This window comes from Salvia miltiorrhiza, chromosome 8, assembly GCF_028751815.1.
Source record: "Salvia miltiorrhiza cultivar Shanhuang (shh) chromosome 8, IMPLAD_Smil_shh, whole genome shotgun sequence".
Classification (NCBI taxonomy): domain Eukaryota; kingdom Viridiplantae; phylum Streptophyta; class Magnoliopsida; order Lamiales; family Lamiaceae; genus Salvia; species Salvia miltiorrhiza.
The window spans coordinates 46530442-46537925 of record NC_080394.1 but is presented as its reverse complement, the minus strand read 5'-3'; the positions used below and the strand labels follow the sequence as shown (position 1 = coordinate 46537925).

Genomic DNA, 7484 nt, shown 5'->3' with positions numbered 1-7484 from the left:
GGGAGTGCTGAACTCGGCGATGGAGGTGCTGAACTCGGCGATGGAGTGGCTGCAGCTCGGCGCGGAGTGAAGAACTCGGCGATGGAATGGCTGCAGCTCGGCGCGGAGTGAAGACCCTCGGCGAGCAGTTGGGCGAGGAGGCTGCTCCTCGGCGAGCAGTTGGGCGAGGCCAGGGGCTGCCTCGGCGATGTGGGGCAAGGGCCTCGGCGATGGGAGGCTCAGGCGCCCGGCGATGGGCGCGCGGGCCATGCGCACTCGGGCGAGAGTCTTGGGCAGCCCAACGACGGGTGTGAGCACGCCTCGACACCTTTTTGCTCCAGATTTGTCTGAGTTTAACATTTTTTTCCTTTTTAAAACCTCCCTGCAAAACATTACATCACCATCACAAACTACTAATAAAATCAATAAAATATGATTCCATTATATAACTATAAATCCCCGAAAATCATAACAATAAGGCATAAATCACCCCCCCACACTTAGCCTTTTGCTTGTCCTCAAGCAAAATCAGTATAAAACTAATGAAAAGATGGTATCACGATGCTCAATTCCAACTAGACTTTCACAGACAATTCAAGGTTTTTCACAACAACACACGATTCTAGATGATGCAAAAACTCAGAGTAGAAGAAGCAACACAAATGTAAACAAAAGATTCGATCAGACCCAGTTCTCCGATAGAAGTGAATTCCCTAATGTGATCGCCTTTATAATCCATATCTCAATTAAGCGCATTTCACTTTTTACAACTTTTGTGTTTTCAACCGAAGTTATTCCTTTAAATTCAACAGTTAAGCCAGTATTCGTGAAATAAACCCTTTGGGTGCACTTCCAAAGTTGTTTCACGTGGTTTCCCATGCTCATAGATTTTCTAGATGTAACACCCCGTACTTTTCCTATGATGTGAGATAGTGTCTTAACACTACCGAGAGAACTGAGATGTCGAGATGCGAGATTATTTTTTTTTATGACCAAGATAAGACAGTTTGTCTTTTAAATAGAGATACGAGTGACTAAACCGAGGATAGAGTTAGAATGATGAGATTCGAGAAATGAGCTGAGATAGAGATGCTGATTGAATTGAGCTGAGATTTTAATTTTATTTCCGATTACCGGGAATAAATTTAACAGATACTGAGTTATCAGAGTTTGACTGACCTATTAAAGAGAATAGGTATAATGAGTCTGACCTAGAGTCGAGGAAGAAAGAGTGAGAACCTTGATGAAAAGAGTCGGTCCGAGAGATGTCTAGTTTGTTTGTTTGCCGACTGCTTTAATGTGACATTATGTGAAATTACGTGACTGATCGATTATGTGATTGTCGTGATGTGTGTCACTGTGACCGAGTTATTATGATTTTTATTCGAGACCTTAGCATTTGGAATTTTAATTGAGTTTCCAAAGCAAGTATGGGTTATTTTTATCGAGAAATCAAATGACGCCGGTTTATGAAAATTTTTCCGGGCATAATATTTTTAAATTATTTTTCCTACGAAGAGGAATATTATGATTGAGAGAGTGCACTAATAATAGTGCTATGATCATTATTTTGGTCACATGAATAATTATACTATGGTATTTTATTAATGAGTGACTTTACCATAGTTTTGTGATTTTTATTTAATCACCCTTCACACTTTATTTAATCTCCCATACCATATGTTATATGTCTCAATTTTGCTAAGTATGGAATTGAGAGAGTAAAGAATTGAGAGTATGAGATGAGAGAGTGTAGAGATTAGAGAGAGAGAGAGAAAAGATTAGAGAGAGAGAAAAGATTAGAGAGAGAGGAGCATTAATTATCAAATATTGCATAAGATATGCAAGATCAAATTAAATCTTGCAAAAGCCAAACCTCTCTCTCCCTCACTAAATTTTCGGCCACCCCTCTCTCCCTCACTATAATTTTCGCCCAACACACATACATACACTCATCATCTTCTTCACCTCACACTTCCACCATTTTCCTCCATTAGAGCAAACCTTCGAAGCTTCCAACAAAATTACCAAACACCTCAAACCACTCTAAAACCTTCCATAAACACTTTCTATCCACTTTTAATCAAGAGATTCCTTGAAGAAGAAGCTCCAAAGTAGAGTGAGAAAGTGAGAAATTTTGGTAAGAACTTGGGTAAGTAACCATGTTTTCCTTAAAATCTTGTTTGAAAGATGATTGTGTGAGTGTATTCTTGAAAGATGAGCAAGAAAATCACCCCTCCCTTTTCTTTTCCAAATTTTCGAAAAAAGGGTCTTCACCCCTTTCAAAATTTTTCTTTTTCTTTTCTTGTTTGGGGGTGAAAAATGAGAGTTATGTGATGTATATTGATGTTTGATATATGTTGTGAAATATGTGTCATGAGATGTGAAATTTTGATGGAAGTTAGTTTACCCCAAAAATGGTAACTTTTGAGTTAATGAGTTAAATGATGAATTGATGATATAAATGAGTCTATGAGGTGTAGATAATGATGATTGATGGATTAATTTAAGCATATGATGTCAATTGGAGTTTTGATGTGGGTTAGTTTGCTAAAATTAGGGATATGTGTATATATGCCCCTATTTGTGAATTGATGGTTTTGATGTGAGATTAATTGGTTAAAAATGAAAGATCTATGAGTAGATTAAAGATTTGTATGTGTTTGTAAAAATTTCAAAGAGTTAGTTAGTAAAAATTAGGACTTTTTAGTCTATGTGTTATTTAAGTGTTTTTGCTTGGAATATATGTTTTTAAGCATGATAGTAGTGTCTTTGTATTTTTGATTAAGTCTATTGTAGGCTAAATAAAATTTTGACTAAGTTTAGTTTGTATGAGTTTTGAGTTTTTATATGATGTGAGTTTGATGCTTGACAAAATGAGGTTTATTTGCTCTATGATCATTATGAGAATTTTATCCATGTTTTGCTAAGAGTTTTATGTTGATACATGGATTTTCATAAAAATGTAATAAATATAGTTTTTATGATAAAAAAAGAGTAAATATGAGAATAATGAGTTATATGATGTGAATGATCATATTTGAGTATTTGAGAAATTTCGAGCATGAAATTGAGAAGGAATTTGTTAGATATGTTCGTTGAAGTGTTTTCTATGAGATTTGAGTTGATGATGAAAGAAAAGAGTCGAGATTGTGTATTACGAGTATTTTGATGTATTTGAATGTTTTTAAGTGCTTTAAGTGCTTAAAATGAGTTTTGGTGTGTTTGCTTTGTATAAATGTTGAGTTGAGCATGTTTGCTTGTGTGTATGTTTCGGAGTCGTTTTTCACGACACACTGACCTACTGTTTTCGTTTGCTATTTTTATAAAATGTAAAACTAAAACTGCTACATTCTGCCGAATTGTTCGGTGAGTAGCCAATAGAGTCATCGTTTCCAGTAGCTTTCCTTAGCATTCTGGAACCCAAATTTTTATGGTTGAGACCTGAGTGTCCTAGCTAAGTAACCACAAAATTTCAGACCGTTTTGACAACGTTTACTATTTTTCAAAAATCAAACTTTTCGGTTGCTAAAACCTGCCGAATATGGTAGACTGTAGTAAAACAGTCATATCTCCTAAAATACTTGGAGTTTTTGATCCTACTTTTTTTTAAATGAAACTAGACTCGAAGAGGTTTCTTTTGGTATGAGTTACGACCCCAGGATAGGTCTGTACAGAGTCTGGTGAGGTTTTAAAGTTGAGTCAGTGCAGAGTAAAGCTTGTTTTCGACTTGTCTATGTGTGTTTTAATATGCCTAAGTGTTTATACTTGTTTATGTGCTTGTTTGCTATAAGTTTGAGTCGAGTTGAGAGTTAAGTCGATAATTGGACGTGTGAATCCTTAGAAGCCAAGTATACCTAGGGATTGAGTTTTAACGGGTAAATAGATGTTGAGTGGGAAGTTAGAGTAAAGAAGAAATTGGATTTAGAATTTGAGTTTCTGACTAAGGTTTATTTTATCACATGAACCTTCGATGACGATGACGATGTGATGATGACATATGAAGGCCCGAGCGAGACGAAGAAGTAAGTTGCCTGATTTCTTTCCAGAATAAGCGAAGGACTTCAGGTGGGCAATATTTTGAGTTTACAAATATTATCCGAGCTTTCTAAAATGATTTAATGATATAATGATGTTATGAGATTAACAAATGTTTTGAGATAAATGATATTTGAGAACTGTTTGACTTGCCAATTTTTGATGTTGAGCTTGTGTGTTACCCTCTACTGATGAGACGAATTCGGTCCTGCCACAAGCGGGATTTTGTGCACAGAGGTGACTGTGAGCCGTCTTCGGGTCGGCCGGTCACGGTACTTGAGAGGGAGGCCTACTTCTCAGTACCTTAATTATAATGATGAGTTGTAGATGCGGTACATACATGATGATTACTTTGTCTGCAGACACTTAATTATGATGTTGATTATGAAAACTGCATGCACAGATTCTTTTAAATGCTAATTTATTTCTGTGTGTTGCTGAGATGTGGCAAGTTTCAAACCTATAGCTCTAAGAGCATCTTTCTTGTTTTTCGGCATTTGCCCACTGAGTATTATGTACTCACGCCCTGCATGTATTTCTAAATGTGCAGGCTAAGCTGGGAGTGAGATTGGACTGGTGCTGATGGGGGAGAGTTTCAAATGATGTAAATTAAATTACTATTTTGCCTCTATGATAATAGAGTCTTGATGTTTGAATTACTTAGTTTCTTTTGAGATCAAGCAATACACTCACGGTTATGTGTCTTCATACATATAATCGGTTCGCCTTTTGCTGCGATACTCTGCAAATTATGCTTCCTTATGAAAAATGAACTATACGCGTTTTGTTTTTGTTCGTGAAATTCCTAATAATTAAAAAGTTATGACAATGTTGACGATTTTACCCTTGGGCTAATTTTATGAAGTTTTTCCTTAGCATGCTTTTACGTGAGCTTCCGCATGACGTTCACCTAGTTCTTCTTATCTTTTATTCTTTAAAAATAGTCGTATCGATACTCGTACCCCACTATTACTAGTGTCGGGTTTTCGGGCTGCGACAGGGTGGTATCAGAGCAGGTCATCTGCTCTGAGTCTATTGCTTGACTAAGTTGAACCCTTGGTTGCTTCTACTCTTTTAAAATTGAGTACTAGTCTAATTTGAATTCTTAGACTAATTTGAGAAAGTTAGTTTGAAACGAAACCCCAGCACCCCATCTCCTCCGGCTTAAACGAGGTAAGAAGTTGATGTTGTTTCTTGTCGCTTTCTTGATTGAAAGTTGAGTTTGATTCACTAATGAGTTATGAATTGTTTTGATGACGGAATTGTTTGAGAGGATGGAATCTGATATGAGGCAGTTGATGTGGAATATGAGGAGAAATGTTGAGGCTAGTATAGCTGATGCCCCACCATATCCAACGAGGACGAGTATGTTGTTGATTGAGATGTACCAAGTAAGTTTCGTATCCATTTTCTAATGAACGTGATATTTTACAGGATGCAGAGTCGTGAGGAGGCATCGATACAGAGACGATACAGCGAGGCGATGCGCCGATGGTTCAGGACTACTGGACTGCGAGAGGGCGATACTCTTGGGGAGTTTCTAGCGTACTACCACCGACGCTGGTTGGAGGCTAGTGCCCATGGGATAGACGAGGCTGAGGCTATTACTCACCTGATTCCACAGTTGCCACTCGGATGGCAAGACTGGGCGGCTTCGCTGGTGCCGCAGTATATCAGGAGGACTGAGTTTGGGCGGTTAGTGAGCACCGATTTCCGTGGTTTCATCGCGACGTTGAGCCACCGCTATTTTGCTTTTGACGAGCCACCTCCACCGCCGTATGGACAGTTAGAGGGACCAGCCCAGGGAAGGGAGCTAGTTGTTGTGCCCCCACTTCCCGATGAGCCATTTCCGATTGCACCTCCACCCCCAGTTGATCCGATGCCAGTTCTATCTGAGCCTGTTGTTTCCGAGCCGACTATCTTTGAGACATATTCTCCAGTGGTAGAGCATGACCCGTTTGCGTTTCTATCACTCATTCCTTTTTCCAGTGCCGAGTTACCGCCTTGGGATTGGACACCGACGACGGCATCTTCGCCACTTCCACCTGTTGAGTCGGCACAGCCGATTGTTTCCACCGAGCCTGAGATGCAGTATGTCCCCTTCGATCCATATCCGAGGGTTGCCCCGCTACCTGAGCCTGGCACTTTGGCCTTTCAGACATATATGCATTCGATTTTATACCCACCGTCCCGAGACGCCCAGGAGGGAAGTTCTCGGCCCATACTCCTTGACAGTGATGAGGAGGACCCGGATGAGGAGACTCCAGAGATGACGGTCGGATACGGACGGACTCAGCCGTTGCAGCGTCACACTACAGCCGACGGAGTTGAGACATGGGTACCTGTTCCCGAGGTGCCGGTTTTTGGACCGATGATGGACACGGACGTTGAGGATGAGCCGAGTGATGACAGCGTCTATCGACTGATTGACGAGTACGGGAGTCAGGAGGCAGAGCAGGACGAGGAGACGGAGCCGAGTGAGGACATGGATTATGACGAGGCGACGAGCAGGATTGCAGGAGATGACGACTGGTGATCGTGTATTTAGTAGACGCGCATATATGTATAGATGCATAGTTGATATATATATATATGTAGAGAGGCATAGTATAGTGTGTATATGTAGATAGCATATATCTATAGGTGCTTAGTACCTATGATGCTTGTATAGCTAGAGCATCATTTTAGTATTAGGACCGTTGTATATAGGATCCTACTTTTGTAAAAGACCTCGAGAGAGAGGCAATTTTCCCTATATATATATACTGAGATGTTGATGATTAGTGAGTTTCACTTTCCTTATCAGAGCTTTAAGAATGATGATGCTGATGCATAGTGATAAACGAGAAATAGAGGTTGACGAGAATAATGATCGATGATAGACGAGAAATTGAGTAGACGAGAATTTTGAGAGTTTCGAGTTTTTCAAACGAGATATAGAAGCGAAGTGAGAAAAACAGAAATCGTTTGTTTGTTTTTTTTATGACGAACGGCTAGTTCTGAGGCCGATAGTTATATGTTTCTTTTCCTGTTTAGTATGCCTCCGAGAAGAAGGGGGAACAGAAGGAACATAGATCGAGAAGAAGAGGAGGAAGAGGAGCAGAGAGATCCCACGCCACCACCTCCCCCACAACAAGAGAGAAGGGTAGAGGAACTTTTTCTGCGACAAAATCCACCAACATTCAATGGATCAGGAGATCCCGCTGAAACCGAGGAGTGGATTCGAAGTATGGAGAGAATTTTTAGATTCCTTCGATGTAATGATGCTGAGCGACTCATGTGTATGTCGTATCAACTTAAGGGATCCGCAGATTTCTGGTGGGAAGCGAAGCAGAAGACGATGAACGAGGAGCAGATAGCAGCTCTTACCTGGGAGCAGTTCAAAGAAGCTCTTTGTGAGAAATACATACCCCGAAGCTATCGAAAGAAGAAAGAGATGGAGTTTGTAAATTTGAAGCAAGGGAGTA

The 7484-nt window shown here is 40.0% G+C and overlaps 1 long non-coding RNA gene across 1 annotated transcript; it reads left to right on the top strand.

Moving 5' to 3' along the window:
- Positions 1-3943: 3943 nt before the first annotated feature.
- LOC130996831 (uncharacterized) lies at positions 3944-4860 on the top strand. The gene is made up of 2 exons (XR_009092835.1): positions 3944-4047; positions 4568-4860. It is a non-coding gene; the product is annotated as an uncharacterized LOC130996831 (long non-coding RNA).
- The last annotated feature ends 2624 nt before the right edge of the window (positions 4861-7484 follow it).